This window comes from Chrysochloris asiatica, unplaced genomic scaffold (assembly GCF_000296735.1).
Source record: "Chrysochloris asiatica unplaced genomic scaffold, ChrAsi1.0 scaffold00006, whole genome shotgun sequence".
In the NCBI taxonomy this organism is placed as follows: domain Eukaryota; kingdom Metazoa; phylum Chordata; class Mammalia; order Afrosoricida; family Chrysochloridae; genus Chrysochloris; species Chrysochloris asiatica.
Window position 1 is genome coordinate 30062327 of NW_006408524.1, and position 19424 is coordinate 30081750.

General features: G+C 40.9%; 1 protein-coding gene across 2 annotated transcripts in view; it reads right to left on the minus strand.

Moving 5' to 3' along the window:
• Positions 1-5465, minus strand: part of KLHL7 (kelch-like family member 7) — a 72338-nt gene extending 66873 nt beyond the window's left edge. Inside the window, exon 1 of one of the 2 annotated variants that reach the window (XM_006832218.1) lies at positions 4555-5038. The gene's annotated coding sequence lies outside the window, so the exon portion shown is untranslated. Of the gene's footprint in view, positions 1-4554; positions 5039-5178 lie in introns of those variants that run through there. The other variant, XM_006832219.1, reaches the window with a different exon arrangement.
• Between the last annotated feature and the right edge of the window lie 13959 nt (positions 5466-19424).

The following is a 19424-nucleotide window of genomic DNA, read 5'->3' on the forward strand; positions in this document are numbered from 1 at the left end:
GGTAGTGAGGTTGGCCCAGGATTGGACATTGTTTCGTTCTGCTGTGCATGGGGTCGCTATGAGTCGGTTCCGACTCGATGGCTCCTGACAACAACAGCAAGAACAGCAAAGATCAAAAAAGCAGAGGACAACTAATGCTGGCGAGGATGCGGAAAGACTGGGACCCTCCTACATTGTTGGTGGGACTGCAAAATTGTCCTGCCAACCTCTCTGGAAAGCAATATGGCACTTCCTCAGAAGGTTGGAAAAAGAAATACCTTATGATCCATATTTACAGCCTTTGAAACCCAATGGAGCAGTTCTACTTTGTCCTAAAGTACAGGTGGGGACTGTCCAGTCCATGGCTGTATAAGGTCTCGTCCTGCCAAGGCAACCATAGCTCCAGCCGTCACGTTGTTAAGTGCTACTGAATTGGTTCCGACTCATAGTAACCCTGAAAAGGGTTTCCAAGAGTTAATTAAATGTTTAACCAAAGAGCAGGCTAATTTTTAAGTTGATAACTTTGTATAGTTTGTAAAGCAAATTAAAAATTTTAGCAGCAAGTTTCCCCACCCCGATGCAGCAGAAGGTGCTTGTGGCTGTTGCTTTGTTTATAACATTTGATACTCACTTCTTTGCAACTCACTTATGCCTTGTTCTCAACGACATTACTCTCAGTTCTTTGACTTCCTTAATCTCCAGTGCAGTTTTCTTCCTACCCTTTATGTTCATGCTCCACATCATCCTCTGTCCACTTTAATTCTTACTTTGCCTTCATCCTCTATTTCATTATCAACCTTACCTATGGTGGTTCTTTCTGATCCAGGGTGACCCACGTGTGCTGGGTAAAACTGCTCCATACGTTTTAAGGCTGTGACCTTTCAGAAACAAATCACCAGACCTATCCTCTGAAGCGTCTCTGGGTGTGTTTGAAGCACCAACTTTTTGTCAAGTAGTCAAGCACTTAATTGTCTGTGCAACCTAGGGATTTTTATCCCTACGATATCAACTGTTTATTTAATAAATATTTGATCACCTATGTGCTAGATGCTGGCAATATAGTACTAAATAGAACACAGAATCTCTGCCTTCATGGAGCTTAAAGCCTATTTGCAAAGATACATAAATTAAAAAATGATTATTGAATTTATACAGAGTTAAGTACATGAAGGAACAGATCAAAGTACTGCAGTAGGACCTTCAGGGACAGATTCCCTGAGGAATTGCATTTGAAGAGAAAACAGAAGTATGTGTGAATAGGAAGGACAGGGTTTCAAGCACTGGTACAGTATCTGAGGTTCTGTTAGGACATGTGCCTATAGTCAAATGAGAAAGGCAAAAACAGTATGAAATTTAACAGGAGCACTAGTCATATTCTTGACGTTGATGGTGTTACAATAACGTACTGAGCTTTTACAATTTGTACCCTCTTACATGTACAACAAACACATATTCTATGTTTCACTGGAAAACTTACGAATGGATGGAGGAAAACACTCCATAAAATGTTGAGGCTGTGAGCCCCACTTAACCTCTATATTAGATTAAGTACAATGCTACAGAGATGAACTAAATCATGTTATCTGAGATCACAAAACCAGTTAATAGATAGTAATTCAGCTATTTACATTTCACAAAGTGTTGTAAGAATGTTTCTTCATCCTTGTCATCTAGATACATTATCCTGATCCTCAAAGTAATGAGGTCAGAGACGAAATAATAGTGATAACATAAAAAAATCCACTGATGAACACTTGCAGATTAAGTCTTCCCTCATTCATCTGGCTCAGACCAACTCCTATTTTGCCATTTTCCATCAATTACTGTCAACTAAGATGTTTCAAAAAACAGATTCAGTGGTGGAAACACTCACTCATCTGTGCTAAGAAATTTGGAAGACAGCTACCTGGCCAACCAACTGGAAAACATCCATCTCTGTGCCCATTTCAAAGAAAGGCGATCCAACAGATTGTGAAAATTATCAACCAACATCATTAATTCTGCAAGCAAGTACATTTTTTTCCTAAGGCTAATTTAAAAATGATAGCAGCTGTACATCAACAGGGTAATTAATTTCAGTTACTTAATGCAGAGGGTGTGGAATGAGGAATATCACTGTTGATGTCAAATGGATCTTGGCTGAAAACAAAATACCAGAAATATGTATGCTGTGTTTTAATGACTATGAAAATGCATTTGACTGTGTGGATCACAACAAATGATGGGTAATAATCATGAAGAATTGGAAGTTTAATTGTACTCATGCTGACCCTGTACATAAATCAAGAGGCATCATTTGAATAAAACAAGAGGATACTTTGTTGGTAAGTGCCTTTGCAGTTCAGCGCCTTAACCCACAGCACCACACTATATGGTTTAAAGGTGCCTGTCAGGGTTGTATCCTTTTGCCATACTTATTCAATCTGTATACTATGCAAACACTCTGAGAAGCTGGACATATGAACAATACACCATGGGGACTGGAAGATGTGCAGATGACACAACCTTGCTTCCTGAAAGCAAAGAGGGCTTGAAGAACTTACTGAGGCAGATAAAATACATAAATGAAGAAAAAATACATAAATGAAGTTGTGAAGGATCTCATTGTACTTAGATCCACAATCAATACCCGAGGAAACAGCAGTCAGGAAACAAAGACAATACTGGGCAAATCTGCTGCAAAAGATCTCTTCAAAGTGTTAAAAAGCAAAGATGTCACTTTGAAGACTAAGATGCTCCTGACCCATGCCATGGTATTTTCCAATGACTCCATATGCATGAGAAGTAATGAAGATTGAATAATTTGATGCATATGAATTATGATATTGGTGAAGAATATTGCATATACCAAGAATATGGTATACTGAATATACTAGAAAAATGAACAAATCTATCTTGGAAGAAGTACAGGCAGAATGTTCCTTAGAAATGAGAATAGCGAGGCTTCATCTTATAAACTGTGGAGGGGCCAGTAGTACCAGGAGAAGGACACCACGCTTGGTAAAGTAGTGGATTATCAAAAAGTGGAAGACTCTATGAGATCAAATAACACAGTGGCTGCAACACTGGTCTCAAATAGCAATGATTACGAGGATGGCGTGTTTCATTCTGTTGTACTTAAGATAAACAGACCAATACAATATAAACACTACGTAAATCAACTTTAATTTAAAACGTACATCTGGCAAAAAGATGCTGGGTTTCCACTAACTTGATGAAAATGATTTTAGAGTACTTGAATCACAGGCAAAAGCACTGACTGATAAAAGAAGAGTCCAGTAGATTAACCATTGTAGAAAGAATTATTGCTTGTTTATCAAAGAGCCATTTTCCACTCCCACTCAGTAAAAGAACTCTGATTTTTTATTAACTATAATATTTGTATTTATAGCGTACTGGTTACGAATCGGGCCGTGAACCACAAGGTCAGCAGTTCGAAACTACCAGCTGTTCCGCGGTAGTTTTTCTGCTCCTGTAAAGATCTGAAGCCTCGGAAACCCTGTACAGGGTCCGCTATGGATCAGAAACAACTTGACAACACTTAACAACAACAACGTTTTAATAACAAACAGCTCTTAACACAGTCTAAAGCTTTCACGAAGAAATGAATGTGGATTAATTTTTAAATCCAATGAGTTAAAGCTTTAGGTCCCAGACCCTCCCTTCCCCCCTAATTAAGCAGTTGATGCTGAAGCCTAGTTGCATCCTACTTATTTAAGAAGCAGTGCTTTAGAATGTGATAGACCATAAGTGAAAGCACAGATATTTATGGGTAAGGGAGCATACCATAGAGCCCTTAATAAGTTTAAGCACTGGTGAAATACAATTTACAGTTTGTTGTTGTTGTTATTAAGTGCCATTGACTCAGTTCTGACTGACAGCACCCCTGTATAGGGTTTCTGAGGAGCAGCTAGTGGGTTTGAATAGCTGACCTTGTGGTTCGCAGTCCAGTAATGATTCACAGAGCCACACCAGAAGTCCACAGTTTACAGGTTGTTGTTGTTGGCACCAGTTAAATAAACCAGCAACCTGATGTCAATGGTGGTGCAAACACAAAAAGGTTGACGCAAGCGGAGCAAGAACGTGAAAATAGATAGATGGAAGTAAATTGCATAAAACAATGAATTCAAACACTCACAACTACTTCAGAGCAAAGGCCAGGAACAATTCAAAGGCATTCCTACAAACTATCTACTGCACTCTTGCTGTGCCCTGGGTACTGTGTATCCCAGTGCCAGGAACAAGAAGTTGGTATCTTTATAAAAATTTGAAGAATTCCTTTACTGTTGTCCGTGTCCCACTAGGTAAACATACTAGGTTTTGCCTGTCTCATAGTCACATACTGCTTTTGCCTTATTGGAAAACAAACAGGACCACAGTCACAAAACTAAGAAAGTCTTATACATTTCTTTGGACACGTATGTTCTATAAAGCTTACAGAATCAAAAAACACCCAAGTGACTTTTCTGTGCATATCAGCATATTAGATGTTATTAAATGGGGGGGAGGCGGGAATTTAAACTTCTCTAGTCTACCTTTACTGCAGCGTTAAAGTCTGTTCTTTTCATAACCCACCTTTCGCTGATCTGGTGAAGACTTTCACGAATGCACCACACATCAAAGGCAGAACAAAGAGCTCCTCTTAATTAAAGGGGCGCACGGTGCCCTTCAAGATGCTTAGTATTTATCGTTGGCTCTTTCTGCTCTGAATGAACGCGCAGAGGAGGACTTATCTTCAACAACCTCCACCCGGGTACCACAGAAGGGGGGCGGGGATCCTTATTTTAGGAGAAGCTGATTTCAGGCCAGCAACACTTCTCCCTTCTTTCGGGGATTCCACATTGGGCTGTGCCAATGGGCTTCTTCACACAGGTCTTACGACACCTTTAATCGGCTCGTCAATGGCAGGGTCCTCGCCTCACAAAGAGGTAATTAGGACAGCGCTGTTACACAACCGACACCCGACGCCGAACGAGTCCCCAGGAGTCTGGCTTTGGAACCGCATCAGTAGCAAACGTGGAAGCACTCTGACTCGAAAATTAGTTACACGACCCTCTACTACCGACAGCGTCCTCGGGCGTGAAAATGGAGGGAAGGGCGAGGGCAGCAGGAGGAAAGGGTTGTGATTCCCGGGGAGAAAGGGACCCGGGTCCCGGACACCTCCCCACTTCCGTCCGTCACTCCCCACAGCGGCAGTACCTGTTTCCGCATGTTATTCATGACACCCATGAAGCCCGCCAACAATTTAGCTTCTTCTCGAGCAGCAAGTTTCTTCTCGGTCTTTTTCTTGCTGCTTTTCTCCACCCCGGAGGCTGCCATCCTCCCTCCGTTCCGTTCACGTCCGGGGTTCGCAGGCTCCGGGCTCGTGAGGGCTTCTGTTTACCAAACGCGGCAAGCGGACTGCGGCTACAACGCCCTGCTCTCCAGCCAGCCTGAGAGAGAACTGCAGCAGCTCGGTCACTGCGGAAAGTCGAGGCCTGGCGGCCAGTCAGTAGCCCCCGGAGACGAGACGTCGTGGACTCGGTTGCGCTCGGAGGAAAGACGAAATACGGCGGACGAACCTGGGAACCCTCGGCTCTAGGGAACCCAGAAGGGGCGCTTTGAAAGGAACAGTGGGCGTGGTGTTTACGTCACAAGCGTGCGCCGCTCGGAGCGACTCGCCAGAGCGGCTACCGTCTTTGTCCCGCGCGGCTGCGGGATGTTTACTCCTCGAGCTAGACCTATGTCTCGCCAAAAAGAAGGGTAGATTTTTCCAGACTTATGATACGTGGCGATATATAAATATTTATCTACATATGTGTATAATATCTATATTATAATTGGTCGTAAGAACCCATTGAAGTATTAACCTATTACCATATTCCATGGCTTAGTGTGTTTTCTGCACTGCCTGGCGTATTGAAGGTGCTCAATAAATATGTACTGAATCAATGACCGAATATTCCATGCTGGAAGTTAAGACATATGGATCACAAAGTTTGAGTTGGCTTATAAAGTAAAAACCCGTATTCCTCCTTATATCCTCTTAGGCTGACTTGCTCCTCCCCATCTTTAAAACTAAATCAGGTGGTTTCACCTGCAGAAACGTTCACTTAGGCCTCCCCAGTGTCCTACGGGAACACAAACCACAATACAGGGTTCATAAAACCCCCTTTTTGTAACTATGTTTTTTCTAGTGTATAATAATAGGCAGAATTATTTTAAATCGTACATCATTTTACATTCTGAAAACTTACTACATGTGCTTTCAGTATGCCTAGGTTTATATAGGAAAATATACAGAGACAACATTTATGTAAAATAATCTACATTATTGGTGTGGTGTTGGAGTACAAGGTTGGTGGTTCAAGCACATCTGATGCTCCTTGAAAACCCTATGCAGGGACGCTGATTCGAAACTGACTCGACAGCACTTAACAACAACATAATTATATATATGTGTGTAACATAGTCCTGGAGTCTTGGTGTGGCACTGCAGGATAATGCACTGGACTGCAGGGTCGGTTTGAATCACAAGGTTGGTTGTTCAAACTCATCAGCAGCTCCTTGGAAACCCTATACAGTGTTGCTGAGTCAGAATTAACTCAAAAGTACTTAACAACAACAACACAGTCCTGGTGTGGTTGTTGTTAAGTGCTGATGAGCCGGTTCTGACCCATAGCGACCCTGAACAGGATTTCTGAGGCTGTAAATCTTTATGGGAGCAGAAAGCCTTATCTTTCTCCCACGGAGCACCTGGTAGTTTTGAACTGCTGACCTTGTGGTTCGCAGCCTGATTTGTAACCACTATGCTACCAGAGTGTGGTACTGTAGGATAAACACTTGACTGCTAACCTCAAGGTTGGGTTACACTCACCAGTTTCTCCTCAGAAACCCTATACTGGGTCATTATGAGTTGGAACCGACTGGAAGGCACTAACAACAACAATGTATATATAAAGTATAATTCAGTAGTGTAGTTTATAATATATATATAGTTTGTATATACATTATCCAAGAAGTTGCACAATTATATATGATATAAAGTAAATGCTTCAATAGTATAGATTACAGTATCTGTCCGCACTCACTGCCAACTAGTCCATTCCAACTCAGAGTGACCCTGTGTACAGTTTCCAGGACTGTAAATCTTTACAGGATTAGAAAGCCTCCTCTTTCTGCAATGAAGCGGCTTACCCTATAGTACCACCAGGGCTCCTTAGGTTATTCTATTGTTGTTGTTGTTGTTAAGTGCCGTTGAGTCGGTTCCGACCCATAGCGACCCTGTACGGGGTTTCCGAGGGTGTAAATCCTTAACGGGAGTAGAAAGCCTCATCTTTCTCCTGCGAAGCGGCTGGTAGTTTCGAACCGCTGACCTTAAGGTTTGCAGCCTGATTCGTAACCACTATGCTACCAGATACCTGTTACCAAAAAATAAGAAGTAACTCTTCTATTTTTTGCTTTGAATCTAGAGGTTCTCAGATTCTATTTTGATTTGTCATTAATTTGAGAGTTTAGAGAATTCTGGCAGGTGTTGCTATCAGGTGCTGTAGAATCCATTCCGACTCATAGTGACTGTGCACAACAGAATGAAACATTGCCCAGTCCTATGCCAGCCTCACAATTGTTATTAAAGTTAAGACATTATATGGATCACAAAGTTTGAGTTGGCTTATAAAGTAAAAACCCGTCTTCCCCCATTGTTGCTGCCACTATGTCAATCCAACTCATTGGGAGTTTCCTCTTTTTTGCTGACCGGCTACTTTACCAAGCATGATATCCTTCTCCAGGGACTGATCTCTCCTGATAATATGTCCAAAGTACATGAGACAAAGTCTCAACATCCTAACTTCTTAAACAACATTCTAGCTGTACTTTCAAGACAGATATGTTTGTTCTTCTGCCAGTCCAATGCACTTTCAAGGTTCTTCTCCAACACCATAACTCAAATGCATTGATTCTTCTAAGGTCTTCCTTATTCATTGTCCAACTTTCACATGTTTATGAGGCTATTGGATTCCTGTTCACATGTTTATGAGGCTATTGGATTCCTGGTGTGGTGCTGTGAGTTAATGCACTGGATTGTAGTCGGCTTGAACCGCAACGTTGGTGATTCAAACTCACCACCTGCTCCTTGGAAACCCTATACAGGGTTACTCTGGGTCAAAACCTACTCGATAGCATTTTACAACAAACGAGGCTCTTGAAAATGCCATGTTTTGGGTCAGGCAGACCTTAGTCCTCAAACTAACATCTTTGGTCTTGAACACTTTAAAGAAGTCTTTTGCTGATTTGCATAATACAGTGCATCATTTGATTTCTTGCTGTCTGCTTCCTTAAAGCGTTGATATGGATCCAAACAAAATGAAGTCTTGACAGTATTTTCATGAGTCTTCCTCCAATCCCGATGCCATGTTTTTCTTCTTAGAACCCAATTTCTTGGATTATATGCTCAACATACAGACTGAATAAGAATAGTGAAAGAATATAGCCCTGGTTCACAACTTTCATGATTTTAAACCATTCAGTAACCCCTTGTTCTATTTGAAAGACTGCTTTTTGGTCTACGTACAGGTTCCTTATGAGCACAATTAAGTATTCTAGAGTACTTATTCTTCACAATACTATCCATAGCTTGTCACGATCCTCACAGTCAAAAGCCTTTGCATAGTTTATAAAAGCACAAGTAAATATCTTTCTGTTATTCTCTGCTTTTAGCCAAGATCCATCTGGTGTCAGCATTGATATCCCTAGTTCCATGTCCTCTGCTGAATTTGGCTTGAACTTAGGGCAGTTCCCAGTGGACGTATTGTTGAAGCTGTTTTTGAATTATCATCAGCAAAATTTTACTTGCATATGACATTAATGATATTTTTCAATGACTTCCACATTCCACTAAATAGACAGTCCTATAAGGTGAACAAGGAACACTGGTAGAATAGAGGTTATGCACTGGACTGCTAACCAAAAGGTTAGTAACCTGAACCCACCAGACATTCTGCAGGTGAAAGATGAGGCTGGTCTGCTCCCATAAATATATATAGTCTCAGAAACCCACGGGGACAATTCCACTCTGACTATAGGGTCACTATGAGTTGGAATTGGCTCTGTGACACTGTTGTTATTAAGTGCCGTCAAGTCAGTTCTGACCCATAGCAACCCTGAACAGGGTTTCCGAGGCCGTAAATCTTTACGGGAGCAGAAAGCCTCATCTTTCTTTTGTGGAGCAGCTGGTAGTTTCAAACTGCTGACTTTGAGGTTCGCAGCCTGATTCGTAACCACTACGCTACCAGAGCTCCTTAGGACTCCATGATAGAGGAGGCCATACACATGGAGGCAATTAATCGTAGTCTGGTTGTAGCTTTAAAAGGTGAACAGTAACACCAGGGAGATATGCACCCCATAGAACCATATATGTTCAAAGGTCAACATTTGCTTAGGGATAAAGCTCAGAAGGCAGGAAGGGTTAGGAAAGAAGGATGAATGGAAGCAGGAAAACACAGGGAGGAAGTAGGAAGACGCTTTTCTATTGTGGGGATTGCAGTAAGTGTCCTGAAACAAAGTATGAACCGTTGAATGAAAATCCAATTTGTATGTATATTTCCTCCCAAATCACAATAAAAAGTTTAAAAACAAAATTGAAGGAATAGTTTTTGTCATGTGCATACCTCACCTTGTTCTTGTTAGATGCTGTTGAATTGATTCCAGCTTCTGGCAGCCCTGTATATAGGGAGGAGAATGATCTGAGCTCGAGTTTTCAAGGCTGGGGCAGCCTTTTGAAAGCAGATTGCCCAGCTGTGTTCAGAGGGGTCTCTGGATGAGTTTGACCTGCCAACCTTTCAACTTGTAGTCAAGTGCTTAACCATTTGTGCCACCCAACAGGCGCCTATGCTCTATAATGCCATTCTGGAAGTTAAGGTAGTATTTATCATTCAAATACTTCATATGTAGGAATTACATTATAGACGCAATGGCAGAGTAAGGACCTCTGAAAATCTACTCTTCCTCTATAAAAGTAACAAGGACATTGGCAAAACCGCTTTCTAGAATGTTTGTAAATTAATAAAAACTTTGTAACTATCCAAAGAGTGTCTATTTAGGTAAATTAATAAACAACTTGGTTCTCTGTAAGAACACAAGCCATTTTAACTTTGCAAAATCCCATTTCCCTCTTCCAAGCTCTTTGGTACCTTGAAAGTCAACTGTTTTGCAAACATTGTAACCAGAAAACTCACCCTCACTGGAGAGGACAGGACAGGTTTGGATGTCTCCTATAACTTCATTCCCAGAGAAGTGTCAGGTCACTGAAAAGCTGCATCCACAGAATGGATGCAACGACAGGGCATTTGTCCAAGAGTCGCAGTTGTTTAATATTGAGACAACATTAAGGAGTCCTGGTAATACCATGGTTAAAGCACTTGGCTGCTAACCCAAAGATCATGGTTCAAGCCTACTAGCAGCTCCACAGGAGACAGTTGTGGTAGTCTGCTTCCGTAAAGATTTACAGCCGTAGAACCCTACAAGCAAGTCTACTCTGTCCTGTAGAGTTTCTGTCAGTCAGAATCTACTTGACAGCAAGTCAGTGGTGGGTTTCTTTTCTTTTTGGTTTGAGGCAGCATTACCAGTTGAGACAAGTAAGAGGTGTATGTACTAAAACACTTCAAAGGAAAAACCAGGGGGTGAGATGTCCTTGTAGGCCTTGAAAATCTCTTGCCTATGTTGTCCTGCTGCTTCTTAAAACCATTTGCATCCCCAGGCCATATTCATGCCCAGGTAAAACCTGTAAAGGCCGGAAGCTCTCACCTAAGGCTCTGCATAAGCAGACATTGAAAGGTAAAGCCAACTGGTGAACTGCCTGCTGGAACATTGAAGGTGGCCCCAACATACACAGAGTCCCTCAGGAAAAACTGGGAGAATTAATCATTTAAGGATGTTTCCCACCAATTGTGAGAAATGCTGTTGGTACACCAGCCACTGCCTTATTCCCTCTTAGTACTAGTAGGTCAGTATAAAGCCCTGACATGGACCTTACTAGCAGGTCGGTATAAAGCCCTGACATGGACCTTACCGCAATGGGACTCTGGAGGGAGAACTGGGGTGGGACCAGCTTATCCCATATGAGGTTGCTGATGGGTTGTCACAGGTGCTTACTGACAAATGTTCACAAAATCCAATCTGTACTCATTTTAGCAAGAGAGAGGCCTGTTTATTCTCTCTCCTTCTCTCTCTCTCAAAAGCCCCTTCTCCATTTCCTCTTTTACTGGGTACTAAGTCCTCGTGTGGGGCTGTGGGTTAATGCACAAGACTGCAAAGACGTTTGAACTGCAGGTCGGCAGTTCAAGCTCACCAGGGTTGCTAAGGGTCATAACCAACTCGGCGGCACTTCACAACAACAATAATAGATTTTACTAGGGACTTCTGGTGTGGTGCTCTGGGTTAATGTGAATATATCAGACTGCAAAACAGTTTGAACTGCAAGGTTGGTGGTTCAAGCTCACCAGCTGCTCATTGGAAACCCTATTCAGGGTCACTATGGGTTGGAACCGACTCAATGACACTAAACAACAATAACAACATAGACTTTACTGGTGTGGCGCTGTGGGTTAATGCGCCAGACTGCAGAGTCATTTGAACTGCAAGGTCAGCAGTTCAAGCTCACCAGTTGCTCCTTGGAAACCCTATACAGGGTTGCTATGGGTCAGAACCAACAACAACAATGGGCTTTACAATCTGCCCCTACTAGTCCTTATTGGGAGCATTCTCATTTAAAGGTAGTTTTCCTACTCCCCATGAACTTTCCCTATTTCCTTGATGGGTGTAGTCTTATTAAAAAATTTCTAGCAGTCAAACTAGTCTCTTCCTCTCCCCTGAGCTCTGGTAACTTAGTGATTACAAATTGGGCTGCAAACCTCAAGGTCAGCAGTTCAAAACTACCAGCCGTTCTGCAAGAGAAACATGAGGCTTTCTGCTCTCATAAAGATTGACAGTCTTGGAAACCCTCTTCAGGGTGCTATGAGTTGGAACCGACTCCATGGCACACCATCACCGTAATATATATAGAGAGAGGGGGAGAGAAGAAGAGAGGGAGAGAGATCTGGATACACTATAAATAAGGAGGTTTGATACTTTCTGCCTGGGCCTGGCCTGGACTGAAGCCTGCCCTGTGATCGGTATGCATCTTGCAGGGATTGGTCAGTAGACTATGCAAAGGTAAGTTATAACCTCATATGCGAATGAAATGATTAGTTCATGGCCCTGGTGGGAGTACAATACCTTGAAAATCTAAAAGGAATTTGTGTATTTAAGAAGGTAGACCCACAGAGGTTTTTTAGAGACAGAAAAAGGCAGGAAGAGAAACAGAAGGAAGAAAGAAGAGAGAAGCAGCAGAAAAAGAAGAGTATGCAAGGAACCTCCTAAAAAGCTCTAACATGACTAAGAGCTGCCACACTGAGACAGGGAGAGGCCCAGAAGGGGCCTAGCTTCAGAGTCAGCAGGATGTGATAATACAGCAAGGCTGAGAAGCCTGTGCTGAGGGGCCTGAGAAGACCTTTCCTCAGGGACCCCAGAGGAAAACTGCTCAGCCAAGAGGAGCTGAGCAAACTGTCCTGTGCTGAGAAAGGGAGACTGCCTACAAACTTCCTGATCCTGAGTTACATAGCCTATTAATCCTGATTCTGAATTGTGCTCCATTTCTTAATAAATCAAATAACTATAAGTCTGGTCTATGAGCTCTGTGTGGCTGCCACAATGGATTGTTAGAACCAGAAGAGAAGAGAGTGCCATGGGATATTTGACTAGAGAAAGAACTGGTAAAAAGTTTGGAGAGTCAAGGTGTGTCTGACCTCCACCTTATAGGGATCAGCCTCGGGCTGCCCGGGATTCACATTATTCTCCCAGTCACTATCACTAGTACTAACCCCCACGTCACATTTCAGACTTTACTTTGAACCTCTCTAACTACTTGGCACTCAAATGCACACGTATCATGTAGCAATGCCACCTTCCTCAGTGAAAACAAGTTACCATTACTCTTTGGGGTGATAGGAAATAGAGATTCTTCTTTTGTATTAGGAGCCAAGGATAATATATAATGCTTTATAATATGTCCTTTTTCTGCTTTACTTCACCAAGCCACTATATCTCTGTCACATACAACTCTTAGCAAATGAATCTGATAAAAGACAAAAGAGGTTTGATAAGACACAAAAGAATAACTTCAATAGCAGTTCAGTGTTTCTTGATAAGTATAATGGACACTCAGTGATTTCCCTTACATAAATAATTCATTTACATTAATTATAGCATCAGATAATAGAAAACAGCAACATGGTCTGCTTTCTATTTCAGTCTCATTTAGATTAATATTAAATTGCTGTCAAGGTTTACGTAACTAAAATGCTTTGAAATGATTCAGTACATGCTTTTGTCTGCTGCCAAACAATTTCATCATGAACAAAAGCTATAAACAGAGCTATTAATGAACATGTGCAGAAAGAAATACAGAAAAGTATGTAGAGCTCTAACTCTTGTCCTCCTGACTCATGCTAAAAAATGGTAATGAAATGAAGGAATTTAAGCTGAAAATGAAAAACTTCAGTGTTTAAGCCATTGTTTTCCTTTAACAAAAATCAACAAAAACTAAGCAGTTACTATGTGCTGAGGAACCCTGATGAAGCACTTGTTAAAGCATTTGACTGCCACCCAAACAGCTGGTAGCTTGAACCCACCAGGGGAAAAAGATCACACTTCAGACATATTGTCAGGAAGTACCAGTCGCTGGAGAAGGATATCATGTTTGGTAAGGTGGAGGGTCAGAGAAAAAGAGGAAGATCCCAATGAGATGGATTGGCAAAGTGGCAGCATCGATGGACTCAAGCATGGCAACAGTAATGAGGTTGGCCCAGGACTGGGCAGTGTTTCGTTCTGTTGTGCATAGGGTCACTATGAGTCGGCACCGACTCGATGGCACCTAACAACAACAACAACAACAGTCTGCTTCCATAAACCTTTTCAACCTTAAAGTGGGTATAAGCATGAGGGGTTATTGGTGATTATGTGTCGTGGAGTCGGTTCCAACTCATAGCAACCCTGTACAGGGTTTCCGAGGCTGTAAATCTTTATGGGAGCAGAAAGCCTCATCTTTCTCCCGCAGAACAGCTGGTAGTTTTGAACTGCTGACCTTGAGGTTCGCAACCCAATCTGTAACCACTACGCTACCAGAGCTCCTTGAGGGATTATTACAGTGATGGAAAAATCACATTGATTAAGGGTAAAATGGCACAGGTGATGATTGTAATACTGATACTAAGTGGTAGAATGGTAAAAACTTGAAGCTGCAAACGTGATAAATACGTTTACAACAATGACAGGAAAACAGAGTAGTTGCTGAGACTACTTATGAACAGTCAAACACCTCCTGGGATTTGGTTCATTGGTTAGCAGGTTTAAGGTCATGATTTCATGGGATGTCCCAGTTAATTGACCTAATACGTGTTTGGTAGTGGTGGTGGTTGTGTGCTGTGGCCTCGGTTCTGACTCATAGCGACCCTGTATAGGGTTTCCAAGGTTGTAAATGTTTATGGAAGCAGGAAGCCTCATATTTCTCCCACTGATCAGCTCATAGTTTTGAACTGGTTGTCTTGAGGTTAGCAGCCTGACTCATAACCACTATACTACCAGAGCTCCTTAATACCATGTTTAGTGCTTCAATTCTACCTCCTACTTAGTACTTCTTAGTACTCGGGGTCTTCAAAGTTTGCAAGTAACCATCCAAGGTGCAACAACTGATGTCTGTTCACCTGGAGCAACAGAGGAAGGAGAGTTAGGAACAGGAGGAGATATGGAATATAGTTTGTCTCATGACTAAGAACACAGATGTTCCAGACTCCACATCAGCAGATTTTAATTACTATGTCTTGTTGTGTTGCTATAGGGTAAAGCACTAGACTGCAAGGTTTATTTGACCCACAAAGTCTTTGGTTCAAACTCACCAGCCACTTCTTGGAAAACCTATACAGGGTTGCTGTGAGTCAGAACTGACTTGATGGCATTTAACAGCATCTATCACTGAAGGGAGAACAGTGGCTCCATATGATAAGCACTGGACTGTGAACCACAAGGTCCATGGTTCGAGCCTATCAGACACTTCATGGGAGAAAGATAAGGCTTTCTGCTCCTGTGAAGATTTAAAGCCTCGGAAACCCTACAGAGGGTCACTATGAGTTGTAACCGACTCAGTGTAGCTTGGACATCTTCGATCAATACCACCCATTCTTTATCATGAAATGAAATGGCTGGACGTTGACCAATTCTTTTGGTACAGTAGCTGTGTATTCCTTCCATCTTCTTATGATGCTTCCTGTGTCCTTCAATATTTATTGTTAGAATCCTTCAGTATTGAAATTTGAGGCTTACATTTTTTTCTTCAGTTCTTTTGGCTTAAGAAATGCTGAGTGTGTTCTTTCCTTTTGGTTTTCAAACTCCACTTTTTGCACATTTCATTATGATATTTTATCTGCTCACTGAAATCTTTCATTCTGCAATTTTACTTAATCATTTGTTCCATTTGTTACTCTACATTAAAGAGCAAGTTTCAGAGTCTTTTCTGACTTCCGTTTTAGCATTTTCTTTCTTTTTAATGGCCTTTTACTTTTCTGTGTAAGATGTCCTGATGTCATTTCATAACTAGACTGGTCTTCAGTCATTAGTGTGGAAAGATGAATAGTGTTCTCTGAGCTAGGCATTGGTAATTTGAACTTCATCAAAATTAAGAAATCCTGCTCTTCAAAAAGAGTGTGAAGAGAATGAAAAGATAAGAGGAAGGCTGGGAGGGAACATTTACAAATGACATATCTGACTATAGTCTGTGTCTAGAATATATAAACAGCTCACAAAATCCAATAATAGCATTATTTGGTGAGAAAAAAGACAAAAGAATTTGTGCAGGCATTTCACCAAAACAAATAGGCATGTGAAAAACTGCTGAACATTATCAGTCATTAGGGAAATAAAGGCACGGTGAAGTCCTGGGGCAGTGCTGTAGGCTAAATCATTGGGCTGCAAGGTCAACTTGAACTCCAAGACCAGGGGTTTCAATTCACCAGCCACTCCTCGGAAACCCTACACAGGGTCTCTATGAATCAGAGTTGACCCAATGGCACTTAACAACAACAACCACAACAATATGCCACCTAACACCTAAAGGGATATATAAAATGAAAAATACTGGCCATGTCAAGTATTGGTGAGAATATGAGAGATTCAGAGATCCTATAAAGTGCCAGTAGAGATGTTAAATGCATAGTTATTTTGGAAACCCGTTTGGCAACTTCAGACATCAGCAATTCCATTTCTAGGTATTTACCCCAAAGAACTGAAAGCATATATCCTTAAAAGACTTAAGCACAAATATTCATAATACCTTAATTTGAAATAGTCAAAAATTGGAAAAGAACCCAAACATCCATCAGCTGGTAAGGGGATTAAAAATAAATAGTGATATATCCATACAATGGATTACTAATTAGCAAAAGAAACACATTACTGATACTTCCAACAACATGAATGAATTGCAAAGTAATTGTGCTGCATGCATCAAATGAGCCAAATTTTAGAAGTATGTGTTGTATTACTATACATTTTATATTCTATAAAATTCTAGAATAGTAACTAATTTATAGAAACAGAAAGCGTATCTGTAGTTATTTAGGCTATAAATTGGAGACAGAGGGGGTGAGAGAAAAAGATTGTAGGTAAACTTTGGTGGTGGCTGTGTGCCGTGGAGTCAGTTCCAACTCATAGTGACCCTGTACAGGGTTTTCGAGGCTGTAAATTTTTATGGGAGCAGAATGTCTCATCTTTCTTCTGTGGAACAACTGGTCGTTTCGAACTGCTGACCTTGCAGTTCATAGCCCGATTCGTAACCACTACACTACCAGAGCTCCTTAGATAAAACTTTAGGTGATGTTAAATGCTGTTGAGCTGGTTCCAACTCATAGCAATCCTATGAACAAAAGAACCAAATACTGCTGGTCCTGGGCCATTCTCCCAACTAGTGTTGCATTTGAGTGCATTGTTGCTACCACTGTGGAAATCCATTTCATTGGTGGTCTTCCTCTTTTTCATTGACCCTCCACTTTACCAAGCGTGATGTCTCCTTCTGCAGGGACTGGTTCCTCCTGATAACATGTCCAAAATACAAGAAATGACTTCTTGCCATCCTCACTTCTAAGGAACATTCTGACTGTGGTTCTGCCAAGATAGACTTGTTTGTTCTTTTGTAAGTCCCTGGTACTTTTAATATTCTTCTCCAACACCATGATTCAAATGCATTGATTCTTCTCCTATTTTACTTATTCACTGTCCAACTTTCGCATGCATATGTGGTTATTGAAAATATCATGGCTTGGGTCAGGCACACCTTAGTTCTCAGTGATCTTTGCTCTTTAGCACTTTATAGAGGTCATGCAGCAGATTTGCCTAATGCAACACATCATTTGATTCCTTTTTTAAAAAAATTCATGATTTGAGTGAAAATTTACAGAGCAAATCATCAATTTTACACTCAACAAATCATATACTTTGTTTCATTACAGTGATTGCAATCCCCTCCATGTACTATTAGTTAACAGTATTTACCTCTATTCACTTTAACTCTTGCATTCCTCCCTGTGTCCCCCACTACCTTCATCTTTGCTCTGTCAACCTCACTTTTGTTTTTTGCCTGACCCATTACCCATATTACCATGTGTCTACTCTCTAGCCCATGGAGTCCTGGTGTGGAGCTGCAAGGTCGGCAGTTCAAGCTCACCAGCTGCTCCTCGGAAACCCTAAACAGGGTTGCTATGGGTCGGAACCGACTCAACAACACTTAACAACAACAACTCTCTATAGCCCGTGAATAACTTCCCCTTTTCCTGTACCCTGTAAACATCATAGAAGGTTTTTAATCCAGAAAACCTTTTTTTAAAACTTTTTACAACAGTGGTCTTATGCAATATTTATCCTTTTGTGATTGACTAATTTCACTCAGCATAATATCCTTCAGATTCATCCATGTTGTGAGTTGTTTTGCAGATTCATCATTATTCTTCAACCTGGCCTACTATTCCATTGTGTGTTTAGCTGTTCTTCTGTTGATGGGATTTAAGCAGTCTCCATCGTTTTGCTATTGTGAATAGTGTTGCAATGAGCATGCATGTGCATATACGTCTTCATGTTCAGATGTGTCTCTTGTAGACAGCGTATTGAAGGATGCTCTTTTCTTATCGATTCTGCTACTCTCTGTCTCTTGACTGGTTCATTTAATTAATTTACATTCTGTATAATTATTGATAGGTATGTGTTGATTGTGGTTATTTTGCTGTGTTTTGTGGTGGTACTGGTTTCTTTGTCCTACATATTTCCCCCCCCCCCCCCACTGAGTTCATTTTGTTTGTGGCTTTTCTTTTCATGCTCATTTCTGTTGTGTTAATGTTTACTAATTCTTTCTGATCTTTTTATTATGCTGTGACAGTGTATTAAATTTCTTAGAGGTTAACATATAATTTACTATTTCTCTCTCCCCCCGCCTCCCCATTTAAAACAGTATGTTTCATCTTAAAATGATCTACTTGACTTTCTCACCATTTGGAAGTTCTGTATCTACACTATTCCCTCTTTTTTGCTTTGACTTCATTATAAATGGTTTTCTCTGGTTCCTTATTTTCAGTCTTGTAGGTTATTTTACTTTAGATATTTCTTTATCTGGACTGTGAGTGGTGTTGTCCTGAATGTTCATCTCAGGTTATTGTCTGATGCTGCTGGTTCTTAGTCCAAAGAACACTATTTCATATTTTTAGTAAAGTTGATCTGATTATTACAAATTCCTTTAATTTCTGATGATCTGGAAATGACCTAATTTCGCTGTCATATTTAAGGGACAGCTTTGCTGGGTATGTGATTATTTGTTGGCAGTTCTTTTCTTTCAGGGTTTGTATGTTTCATTCCATTGCCTTCTTGCCTGCATGATTTCTGCAGAGAAATCAGAGTTTATGCTTACTGGTGCTCCATTTTAGGCAACTTTTAGTTTTCCCCAAGCTGCTCTTAGGATTCTTTCCTTGTCTGATTTTGAAAAGTTTGATTATGATATGTTTTAATGAATTTCTTTTTTAATCTATCCTGTTTAGGGCTAATTCAGTTTCTTATATAGTTATCTACTCTTCTTTCATGATGTTAGGGACTTTTGCTTCCAAAAACTCTTGGACGATTTTCTATGTGCTTTTTATTTTCTCTTCCTATTCTAGAATGCTCATGACCCATAATTTATTCTTCTTCATGATATCCCACATAACTTTTAAGCTTTTTTCAGATGTTTTCATTATTTTTAGATTGCTCTTCTAGTATACTAATATTGAGAAATTTATCTTCAAGCGCACTAATTTGGTTCTCCGTTGCTTCAAATCTACTCCTTTGCTCTTTCAATGTAT